This window comes from Pseudopipra pipra, chromosome 1 (assembly GCF_036250125.1).
Source record: "Pseudopipra pipra isolate bDixPip1 chromosome 1, bDixPip1.hap1, whole genome shotgun sequence".
Lineage (NCBI taxonomy): Eukaryota > Metazoa > Chordata > Aves > Passeriformes > Pipridae > Pseudopipra > Pseudopipra pipra.
Genome location: NC_087549.1, coordinates 112,592,469 through 112,605,337, shown reverse-complemented (window position 1 = coordinate 112,605,337; position 12,869 = coordinate 112,592,469). Strand labels below are relative to the sequence as shown.

The 12,869-nt window shown below is 44.0% G+C and overlaps 1 protein-coding gene across 3 annotated transcripts in view; it reads right to left on the bottom strand.

The window, feature by feature from the left end:
- Window positions 1-11,410: 11,410 nt before the first annotated feature.
- The window catches only part of ZNRF2 (zinc and ring finger 2), a 55,111-nt gene continuing 53,652 nt past the window's right edge, over window positions 11,411-12,869 (bottom strand). For all 3 annotated transcript variants that reach the window (XR_010434545.1, XR_010434544.1, XM_064672124.1), the window contains one exon: window positions 11,411-11,894. The gene's annotated coding sequence lies outside the window, so the exon portion shown is untranslated. The remainder of the gene's footprint in view (window positions 11,895-12,869) is intronic.

The following is a 12,869-nucleotide window of genomic DNA, read 5'->3' as shown; positions in this document are numbered from 1 at the left end:
TCTCAGTGACTTTAACAAATCAGACACTCATGCACCTTGTCAAAATGTTGTGTTTTGCCAGCCCGCTCTGATGGAAAGGAGAAGACACTGGTGTAAGGAAGGGCGTTCACAGGAGGCATCAGTTGCCTGTGTTGGAGGGAAGCGTGCTCCCAGTTTGATCTAATCACAGAATTATTTGGTCTTTTACCAGGTAGAAAATAGTTTAAAACTCCAGCTCCTGTCCTTATTTCACTGATTGACTAAAACAGCCTCCCCCAAGCTTTCCAATGCAGACACATCTGCCCCTCTTTTGGTTTAGAGCAGTCTTTGGCGCTATTTGTTGCACAACATTCTCAGCCCTGTTGCAAATCCCATTCTATATCCCCTGGTTGTTACAAGCCAGGCATCCAGGGTGGTGTTTTCAGGGGCAGCAGCATTTACGGCGCTGCAGCAGTTAAGTGCAGCCTCAGAGTAAGCAGTGGCAGGATCAAGCCCAGCTCCATGTAAGACAGAGTTTGGCACAGATTACGGTGCCAGTCATAGCCACTCATTTCAGAGGTGATTTTGGGCAGCTGCAAGTGCTCGTTTGGACTGGGCTGAAGGTCTGAGCACAGCTCAGTCCGGGTTTAACAAAATCAAGGGGTTTCCTAGCATCCAGCTCCCAGCTCACCTAGAGCTTCACACAGCACATCACAACTTTGGGAGTCATGCTGGGGAAACTGGTTGCTGCTCTGGAAGCAGCCAGACACTCCTTGTTTATCAGCACAGCATTTTTGGCTGAAGCACTTTGTAGCCTTACTGGCCTGTTTGTAGAGCGCCTTGGAGCAACACATTTGCAGCTTGCAGTGAGAGCCTCGTTCATTCAAATTCAAAGACAACTGTAACTTTAATTTTAGACTTGTTTGTAATTTGCTGAAGCCATCTCTGTACACTGCGTCATGTTTTTCCACTCATCCACTGTGATAATAAACAGCTTTGTAAAGAAAAAGCTGCCTGCAAGTGCTTTGGCTTTGCTAAGCCCTGTCAAGTAGACACTTGGCTAGATCAAGACAGGACAGTGACACCCTAACTAATTCTGGCTGCAGACGAGAAAGAGGAGCTGACGCAGCTAGAGAAGGCCACTCACAGCTGCCACTGCCCCTAAGGGACCCTTCCAGCAGCTGGTGCACCGAGGGAAATCATGATGGTGGCTCCGGGACATGCTGCTGCCATGCTCTGCTTCCACAGTCCTCTGGCCACACTGACGGCAGAAGCTCTTTGTGTTTCCATTCACTGCTGTGGGCAAAGACTTGCTGGCTTGAGGTATTACCACTTGTATGTGGTTGGTGCAAGCTGTGTGTGTTTACTGGTGCCAGAATAACAAAGTGGCCCTCAAGGGAGCCCTGCTGCAACACAGTGCAGTCCTGCCCCCGGCACACACTACCAGGTCTTCAGGAAAGGATGTTTTTCTGAGCCTGGTGCTGCTTGCTTGTGTCAGACATGCATTTCCAGGTGTTGGACCCCAGCTGGACTTGCAAGGTGGTGCAGCCTTTGCTCTTCCACCACAGCCAGTGCAGGATACCAATCCCATGCCATGGGAGCAGCACTGATGCTGAAGAGAGTGAGACACCCACGCCTTTTCCCTGTAACTTCATTCTGCTCCCTTACCTCAGTTCAGCAGAGGAAAACAGGAGACTGCTGCAAAGCTGTACAAATGGCTGCGGTCGAGAGCAAAGGCATCAGAGCCAGGAAACAGCAGCAAGGGATGGGTTTGCTGTGAGGAATGAGAGGGCACTACAGAGGCTGCTCACTTTTCAACTGATGCAACAAGTAATCTCAGCAGGAAAAAGCTACAGCTGTAGTCAAAGGTCTTGACTGCTGCTTTAGTAGGTAGAAGCAAAATGGCAGGATTGTGGTAGGTGAAAATGGAGGCCAGGCTGGGAACTATCTGCTGCACTCGAGGACTCCAAGTTTACTCACAGAAGATGGTTTCTGCTTGCTTGCTGAGGGATCTCAGTTACTCTGTGGGATAGGTGAGGCTTCTAAAAGCACAAAATAGCAATAGTGGCAAGTCCTTCCTCATTTCTCTGAGTGGGGGCAAACCGAGAGGATGCAGGGAGCACTACAGGTACTGGGGAGCCCGCCCTTTCACCCTGGGAAATTGCTGTTTGAATACCCTGCGAAGCTTGGCAGTGCCAGGTTAGTCAGTGTTCATTCTCCACTCCCAGAGGTAAAGGAGAGCTGAGGGCATGAACTGCAAAGGTTTGAAATAACTGCCTTCAGGTACGCAGGGGGACGTGAAAGCAGGGATGATGTTTCAGAGCAAATAGCAGCTTCAGAAGCATTAAGTCATGAGAGATCACTGCAGGCAGGTTGAGGAATAAAAACTGGTTTTATTCAGCCAGGGGCAAAAACTACAGCCATTGCTTTATACTGGGAAAGCAGAAGATGTCCTGTGCCCTTGTACTCCTGTGCAAACTGGGAGCCCCTGGGGTGACAGCACTGGCAAGCAGCACATTTCGGGCAGGGCTGATCCCACATCACCCACCTGAGGTCAGTGTCTGCAGGGGTCAAGCAACCCATTATGGTGGCAATACATAAATTCTTGCCACGCACAGGGCCTGCAGCCACGGCTGGCACCAGGGCTGCTGACAGAGGGGCTCCCAACAGTCCCAGGAGGCTGTGCTTTGTGCAGTGCAGGCGAGCCTGGATTTGAGCATCTTGAGACAGGTGCCATGCTTCCCTATCCCAGCCCCCAGCATAGGTAGGCTGGCTCATGAGGTGGCTGCCGGTGGCACAGCTGATGGGCCACTTCCACCACTGGAGCAAGTGGCTGTGCCCAAGAACAAACCAGCCCTGGTGTGGAAGCATCCCCTTTGCTCCCATGGGGCAGAGAGCTAGAGTTCCAGCTCCAGCAAACCCTTTGCAAACAAATAAATTATGCCCAACCTCTTGCATCCAGGTATTCATCTGATACACTGAAGGCAGCAACTTAATTATCTGCTAAAGCCTCGCAAGCCGGGAGAGTTGGACCTCACGGGCTGGAGCAAATGAAGCTGTCAAGCTTTCATGCTCCCATTACCTGCCAGATTCTTTAATCCTGAGTTTAGCAGATGTTAATCCTGGCCCGGGTGACTTGTGAAGAGGAAAACTGCTCCCTTTAGAAGACACCTGGGTCCGCTGAGGCAGGAATCAAGTGAGGAAACCCCACCACCAGATGGGGAAACAGCCCCACGGTGGTTGTTCTCCTCAGTGACAAAGCCTGATGGGGCTTGGCAGAGTTTGTTTGCTTTTCCTGCTGTTTGAAGCTGGTTTAAAGAAGCAACTAGGACGGGAAGGGCGGGGAGGGAGGTTTTGTTAAAATTTAAACGCAGGTTCAAACAAAGAAATCTGTAAACAGGGTGAAAACGAAAGTAGGGCAGAAGCTCAGCACAAAACATGACTCAAAAGATAACGGGCCAAATGCAGAGGTACCAAGCACCTGCAGTTTCCACTGAGCTAGCTGAGGACACGTCCCTGTGCTCGCGATCTGCCTTCTCTACGCTCCTGCCTTTACGAGGAGTGAGTCATCTTGCGTCAACTGAGGATGGGTTTTATGCAATTATTTATTTATGTCAAACCCTCCTCCCTGCCTCCATGCATCCCTGATCTCATCCCCCTCAGAAAACAGATGCTTTATTAAATGAGGACTGGAAAACTCCATCTCACTTGGTTTTTGCTAAGGCTCCTTGTTGTCCAGTGGCTGGCTGGTGAGGAGACAGCAGGCACAAGCTGCACAGCACCTCACGAGCAGTGTACTCACGGCCTTGTTTGGCTTTTTTGGACACAGACATCCCCCTCCCTGCAGGGTGGAAGGAGCTGGGAACCTCCTCTACTCAATAAATACACAGAGGGGATGTTTGCAGACACCAGCAGGCTCCAGCCTGCACCTCCCCAGGCACAGACAGTGCTCAGGTGTCATAGCCTCAGGAGGAGAATAAGACCTTCCAGCACAGCGCAGTCAAAAGCCAAGGGGAGAAAACTTCCCCGTTCAGCTCTAGCTGCTGCAGGGGACTCTCACCCCCTCCCTGCTCTCTTTGCCGCAGGCTGTGTATTGTGTTCCCCTTCCTGCTGAAAGCAGTGCAGCATCCAGAAGTGGACATGGACAAACAACAGCGTGTGGTAGCTGGAGTTAGACACACACACACACACACACACACACACACACACACACACACACATATGCAACATCATTATCTATTGCTGAGAGTTTCCAGGAACAGCCTGGGGCCAGCACAGCATCCCAGTTCACCCTGCAGGGCAAGCAACTTGGGGCAGAGGTGGCATGTCCCATGTCCCAACTGTAGGCAGGAAGGTAGGATATGATACCAACAGATGCCACTAATTTAAATTTCACACATGAAATCCTGTACCTACTGAACTAGAAGGATTTCCAGCAGATTTTCCTGATGCAAAGCCAAACTCGGCTCTAACTGGTTATCAATTTCTTCCATAATACAGCTCAAGGCTGAGGAGAAAAACACAGAAATTACTGGCAGTGAAGGGATTCAGGCTTTCCAAAAGGCAATCAGGGTGGGGGGGTTGGGGTGGTGGAAAAAAAGTTACACTAACAAGAGATACAAACATGTTCCTCAATAATTACATCCAACTGTCTCTCAGTGCAGACTTGAATAATTCATGCATTAAAACTATCATCTCCCACAGGGAGAATTGTGATGGTCCAATTGTCACTGTGCTCTAGCAATGGATTCAGCTACCCCCAGCCACACCAAAAAGCTTATCTCAAAAGTGGAGCAAGCAAGGATGGACACCCAGCCTTGGAGAAACCTGAGCCATAAATCCATGCATCACTGACAGTCCCCCTGGCTGGGACCAGCACCCTGTTGGGTCGGGATGCAACACACCAACGTAAGAGGTGGCATTTCCCTCCCGGAGAGTGAACTCCTTTCATTTTCTCCCATGTTCTCCACATAACCTTGGTGAAACGTGCTTTCGTTTTGTTAAAAGCACCCGCAGATCCATTCACAACTAATGTGGGTGGAGAGGTGTTAAAATCTCACTCTCCCCGCAGGAGACTTACACTGTATACTATCTAAAACCACATGGCTCATCTGTACTCCTGTCCTCATCTCATGTACTTTTAGCACAAAGGCTGCAGGTCCTTAGCTGGTGCCAGGGCAGGCAGGAAGATCTGAAGTGATAACGCAGCTGGCCAGGTCTCTCACACCCCCAGCTCCCTGCTGCAGGCAGCGCTGGAGGCAACCCCACTCGTTGGGTAGCTGCAGCCACTGCCCCCGCAGAAAGTTTCCAGGCAGTTGCCATAGCAGTGCCCCACCCTTGCCAGAGAGAACGATTTAAAGTCCTCAGTGGCTCTGGGCAGAAATTCCCTCCTCCAGCACCACGTCTCTGTGGGAGCCTGTTATAGTAGCCTCCTCCCAACTGTTTAGGGACAGACAGGAGAGTCTGGGTGACCATCGGGGACGAAGAAATCCATGCACTGCCCAACCATGGGTAAGCTGGCAGGGAGTCAGTTTTAAAGAGGAAACTATGAAGTGTTTCGGGAGGAAGTGAGAGTGGTATTTGGGTAGAGGAAACTGAAGGAAAGAGGAGTGTATTAAGCTACCTTGATGCTCTGATGGATCTTCCCAGATCTCAGGTGATGAGAAAGGGCTGTTTGCTAGCCTCTTCTCCTCACTAATTTTTTTTCTCTTTTGAAACCACCCATGAGATTCCCCACCTTCCCAGACCTGGCATCTCTAATGTATGCTAACCTTTAAGGCCATCACATCTGCTGAAGATCAACAGAAGACACATCAACCAGAGACATCTTGCCTCAAACCACTCCAGGAAAATAGGAGCTACATCAGCTATGTTCTGTTGAGATTGTCCTTGGCCAGATGCATACATGCCTGTCACATCACTGCTTGCAGGACAGGTGAAGAGTGAGAGGGACTTGGAGGAGCCAGAGGCTGGCCCAGAGGGTCTGCACTTCTACCTGCAGGACTGCAGACAGGTGAGATACCAAGCTTTTCTACCTGTGACTCTACACCATGCATTGCTTTTCCTTCCTCTGCTTCAGCTCAGTCTCCAGCACAGACATACAGGAAGCTCTGTCCCACAGCAGTGCCTCTTTTACTAATACTAAAAAAAAAATCCCAAAAACCACCACCTGAAAGTGTGAGGAAAACTGTGCTTCAAAAGATTTATTACATATATTTGTACATATTTTACATGAATGGAATGTTAAACATACAACCTAAAAATCAATAAAAAAATATTTTCATTCATGATTATGTACTGGCAAACCACTGAAAAGAGTACCTTAGAACAACTTAAGTCAACTTGCAATCATACTGCTCAATTAAAAAAACCCGAACAAAACAAACAAACATGTTTTACATTAGACATTGCAAATTACATTCCAATTTCTGCTCTGGGTAATGAAGGAAGATATCTTGTCCATTACCACTGCACATACGGGTGGCATTTCAGAAGCTAGCACGGAGTTCCCTCTAACTTGCTGTGGGCAGGGTTAGCTCTGTAGGAAGAGGCATATAAAAAAGGGAATGCACACTCTGCTCCCTACCAGCAGGCACCTGCCAAAGGCTAGGAAGAGCCAGAATGAGATTCACAATCAAGTGATAAGGTTAACCCTGGATCACCACTGTGTCAGTGTGACATTGGAGCTCTTAAACTTTGTTACAAGTAGATTTTAAGTAGTTCATTAAAGCATCCCCTCTACAGCTAAGTCACCTCCCTTCTTCCTTGAAAGTAACAGTGTTTTGGCAATATCACTGGAGAGAATTCTTGACTGTATGATAACAAATACTCCAGGCTTCGTCTTAATATATACAAGTAGAGCACAGAATCAAGCTTTGATGTCTCTTCCTCTTAGCATTTCACACCTTGAGAGCTTGTGACCAGTCATGTTGAGAAGTGTTTACTACTAAATAGAACAAATTAGCAATAAAAGGGACAGATTTGAGGGAAAACAAGAGGAACTGGATTCAGCAACAAATTATGTTCCTGCAATGTCGGGTTACTTACATTTGAAATTCTGCCAGAATCGAGCAAATCCTATTTATTGTTGCAAAATCTTTGCCAAAGCACACCCAAGGGCAAAAGTCTCTCAGACAAACACACATAGATTAAAAGCTGCCAGAAAGATCAGCTAGTGGGCTGGCTGCCTTCTACTTCTTGTACACTGGCAACTTATTAGATCAAAACCAGAATGAAGTCCAACCTTTTTCAGGTGCAGGGTATTCCTACAGTAGTTTACCTGAGCAAGTCTTCAACAACTAATAATGCCCCACAGTGAGGTCATTTTACAGCTTATCCCATCATCAGCTGTGATGTAGTAATTGAGACATGACTTTACAGCAGCTTGGGAAGCTAGCCTACAATGTGTAGTAAGATAACCAAATGCAATCTGAGAGTAAGGACTGGGTTGGATTTTTCAACCCCCAACAGGCTACAACATCTTCAACTTGATTTTACAAGCAGGTTAATTTATATGGAAACAGAAACATCAAGAGTTTTACATTCAGGAAACAAATCCTGGACACAGTTCTGTCGTGACCTGCTCACACAGAATGTTTTGAATGACAAAAAGTTAAGCAGTACGAGCTGCATGAAAAAATCATATTTGGCTGGATTGTAGGAAACCCATAACAAGCCTCCCCTTCCAGTTACAACCTCTTACATTATGTTTGCTGATGCCAGTGGAAAGCCTGTCCAAAGACTGAGGGAATATGGCCTAAAATATAATGTGTCTTCAGCTAAGAAGAGAAGAAATTGATACTAAAATGATTTTTAAGCTTGGAAGGGTGGAAAGTAAATAATAAAATATAGCACTCATCAAAAACTGAGATAATCCTCCACTGGCAAAGGTGAGCTGGAAGATCCCATAGCAGCATTTCTGCATTCCCAGGTATATGGGAGTCTCTCAGCAGGAAACTCCCAACTGCCCAGCAAAATTAGAAGATACAAAGCAATACCAAATTCGCATACGAATGTTCTCTTTCAATGTGGGAAAGCAGCTAAAATCCACAGAAATTCAGAGAGATCATGGCTTGTACCAATATGTGTTTTGCTGCTGTTTCTGTAGAGAGAATAGTAATATTCAACCACCAAGTTCCTTGCTTTTGGTGGAACACAGTAGAAATGGAGCAAGTTTCTGAAGCCCACACATGGAAAAGGCAGCATGCCAAAAGCATCCATAAGCACATCTTATGTATTAGACATTAAGCATCCAGAAACACCAAATATCCACATTTCTGAATAAAAATTACCTTTCTCATATTTGTTGAGATTTTAGTCTTCTGGGAGTCCATTTTACCAGCTCTCCAGCCTTTCAGGAAAGACTTAAAAAGCCAATGCTCCTAACATTAGGAAGTAGGATGAATGTCTGAATCTTGACATTCAGTCATAAGCCCCCTTTACATCATAAAAGAGGGGGAGTAAGGAAAAAATCCAAGGTCAAAAGTACATACTCAAGTTTTTGTACATCACCTATATGTTGTCCATTTCAAAATACCGCAGTACACTTAACCTTGAATATGACAGCTACCTTGACTACAAATAAGACCATCTGGTTTTGGCCTTATTCCTCCCAAAAATAAAATATCAAAAATTTGTGGTGTGCTTTGTATTTTGCTTTTACATCCCACTGAACTCATCATTGAATCCACACGCTGAAAGAAAATTAGCTACCTCCTTTAAAAGGGAAGTGTTATTATAGATATACTGACTCATAAGAGATAGGACAAAGGGTGCCCTGTGCCAACAGTAGTGTGACTCTCTTGGTATTGTAGGGATATGGTTATATACAGTTCAACTCACAGCCACCTCCACTATGAACTTCAAAACACAAGTTGCTACTGAAGAGACATGGGTATGTTACAAGTTCAGAAAAATCTCACATTTCAAGACAGTGTCGAGTCTACTCTTCCCCTGCTGGCAAGCAGCATGTTTATGGCAGACCTGAGTATGGGAATTATTTCACACCTTTACATACTTAGGGAAGATATAGGCCAGATGACAGAAAAATACTCTAAAACAGCACAGAATTGGCAATCTCAAGATATTTACAGGCAAAGAAGCATATCGCACCATAATATAAGTTATTGCTTCTTGTGGACAAGTGTGGTTTTCCTTGATCAAGACACAGGAATTGTTTGGTGTTTTATTTTCCCCTTCTGAAGCACAGTGACTCAGCACCCCTGTGAGGATGTTTTCAAACTGAAGGTGTTGCCTATGACTAGAGCTATGCCTACAGCATAGTCATCAGCAACTGATGGTGACAGAAAGCTTACCTAGGTGAGTTTCCACAGGTGTTTTCAAACCCAAGCATCACTGCCATGCTTCCAGGGTCATTCTAGGCTTGGTCTCTATTACAGGTTTTGATACAAGAAAACCCCCCAGAGTCTTTCAGAAGAGATTCATGGATACCAAGAATGTCAAACTAAGGCTGACCTCATGTCAGTTCCTCAAATAATCCAAGGTATTGCTGCTCTACTGTGCTGATGGAAGTAGCAATGGACTCTTGCCTGCAAAACCATGCACAGTGCATTGGCTTGTGGCATGCTTTTCTAACACTGTTCCTAAACATGGGACAACAGTGATAATGGCTGGGTCTTTAAATCAGCTACTACCATGAACTACCAAAACTGAGCTCAAGTTGTAAACAGATTCATGTTTATAATATTTACCTACTTAATCCCCAAGCCAAAGGCTATCTATGACCTCAGAGCCCAGGACATCAAAACACTTACCTACCCCCTTTACATTGCTACAGGTTTCTGTGGGCATAAAGCCAACAGCAAACATTAAATCAATGCAAATGCAAAAGTTTTACTTTCAGAAGGTATCAGGAATTTAAAACATTGAAAAAGTGGGCCTGCAGGCAACACCACTATTTGAGTATAACAGGTGCTGTAATTCCTCATCCCCTCCCTCCCTTCCCCAAGATAATACAAGGCAACACAAATATTCTTGTTGAGAAAGGGCTCTTTACAGGGAACAACTGTACATTTGATGTGACTACGGAATTGAACGTGTGACAAAATGATTCTGCTCCCACTGAAAAGGAGAATACAACAGGGCCCCATAGTTACAGGTTCCGCTGAAACCAGTGATGCAAGCCCAAAAATGTAGAAACTGCACTGGCAACTATGACAATTACCTAGTTTGGACTCCTTTAGATTTGCAGCATAACAAAGGCATTTTACAGAGCAACATTCAGGAGAAAATGTTATCCAGGGAAGAACTGCTCTTCAAGCAAGATGGGAGAGTTTAAGAACACGCACTGCACTTGTTCTCCAGATAGCAGCAGTTGCTCCTGTTCTTTGCCCTTTTTGATATGAATCACAGTAGCAACAGAGAGAAATGTGTACTTAAACAAAAAAAAGAAAACCAGAATTATTTATGTACAAGAAAAATGTTTGAAGTATTGTGCAACTTATTTTAACTATTGAAACTCACTATGAATGCTGTTGCTAATAAATATTCATAAACTCTTCCCTGTGCTGTGAAATTCAGAAACCACTACAATTAATTCTCAATATAAAAAGTATGCTTCTAAGCCCTGATATCTGTTCCAGTTTATTGTCTTTTTTTCTCTGTCTTCTTTTATTTTAACTGTGATACTTTATGGGAACTAATATCTATACACAGTTTTACTTGATGTACGCACCCAGAGACATCCTGTGTTTCGTGGAGCCTTGGTTATAACAATATAATACAGTAAAATAATAATAAATTAAACAAATGCAGATGCATTAAAAAAAAAAAAAAAAAAACAATAACCAAAACAAACCACACTGTCAAATGCTGGTCTCCACATGAAGAGACCAAGGGTTTAGATGCAAAGTACTACAGATCCTGCCACCAAAAAAACATTCAAACAAGGAAACATGAACTTGCGCATGTTTTAAAAATGAAACACAAATCCCACCTCGATGTTCTCTCGCCTGTGCCTATAAAAACCTCTCGCTGTGCCCACATTTGCAGTTATTCATTTACACCTCAGGAGGCAGCCTGGAGATGAGAGTAGTACAATAAAATAATTACCTGAAACATCTTTAAAAAAATACCCGTTAAACAAATTACCTTAACTGGCAGCACTTAAAATTGGTAATTCTTTTCTTTTTCCTATTTTAAAAAAAGTTGCATAGCTGTAAGATTTTGCTTTGCTGCATTTTTTTTTGTAGTTTTTACTCACAAGCAGTAAAAGAGACGTTTTAGTTACTTAAATAGCAATACAATGTGCAGATCTCAACAATCCCTATAGCTTGATCAATATAAATTAGTTACCTGTCTTGGTTTTACTCTTTGGACTGCATTGTGACAAAGGTTTAGTTACAAAATTTTGAAATATTCCTACGCAGAGCAGTTTATGTTTTCTGTTCTTGAAAAAAGTGAAGAACATAAAACCGGGTGTGAATTCAGTAAATTAAGGTCACACTATTAGAATTTATTTAGTTTGCCATTTACTATTCTTCAGCCAACGAGAAGGTGAAAACGTTTCCACTCAGATCCGGGGCCATCCTCCTGCAAGGGTCTCAGACAGCACGTATCGAACATCTCCGCTTCCACTCGAGGCAGTAGGAAACGTCCAATAACTCGCTTCTTCACAGAACCAGAAGTTAGGCTGAAATTAGGAACTTTGGCCTTCGATACAAAATAGTGTCAGTAATGTCTGTGGGGAGTCGATTGTTACAGGATGTGCAGCATTTTCAAAATCCCTGTATGTCCTTTGCATGAGTGTTTGGTATACTGAGCACTACTGGCAAGTAACTGGTGTCTGCAATGTTTTTTCCATGTCATTGTCCGTCTTTGCCTTTTTCAGCCACAAAGAACTCTAAGTCTCAAGCCAGGCATGCTGTGTTCAGCAAGGGAACCTCACATCTCCTATGTTTTCTGATCAGTGGAAGCAGCTGTTGGAAAAGCAGAAGACAAAGTACCATCATTTCAGCTATTTCAGTACAGAACACACTCAAACAGCATGAGCACAACCACCGTGTTTTCCTTCCCCTTTTTCCTAAGCCCCTAGTTATCATCATCTCTGCTGTAAACAAAGCAAACAGAATTTAATATGAAGTTAGACACCCACGAGCATGTACAGAGACAAAGGCATTCATGAACAGCATGTAGGTTTCTGCCACAGTCAGTAGTTGGGGGCAATATAGGAAATGCATTTGTTTATTAATTTTGGCTAACACAGCCCTGAGATTAAAACAATTATCCCTGTAGCAGGATACCTTCCTTCAGGTTTTCTCTGCTACCCCTGCAACAAAGACTCATGAAGCAACATGAAATAATTGCACAAATAAATGCCAGTTTCCCTCAGAACAACAAAACCAAACCCTCAGACACCAGCTAGAATTTCAGATACCTCTGTGTCTCTAAGAATTATGATGATTGTTAGTGTGTTTTGCAATGCTTAGGGGCTTAATGTAAGATAAAGTTTTCGAGCTAGTCAACAAAAAGAATAAACCTATCCTTTAAACTTTTGACACTGATTGCAGATCTGCAATCATTAAAACAAAACATAAGCTGGAAATACGTGAACCTCCGTGAGATGGGATGGATAGAAACAGGTCAACATTTTTTATTTATTTATATATTTTAAACATTCTGGAAGGCATTAACATGAAAGCAGTTCTGAAAATATCTAGTTTTAACTTTTCCATATGATTCCAAAAGCTTCGTGTCAGAAATAAATGCCAGTACTCATGAAACAATCCAAAATTACACAATTATATTATTTTAATTTTGTTTCATTTCCATGGAAAAATATTCTTTAGAAGTTAATGGCTAAAGCTTTAAATTGCCATTACTTGTCGCTTTCCAGTACTAAAACTGGAACACAATATTTCAGACCATGCCATGTTAGGATGCAGAAACCTTTT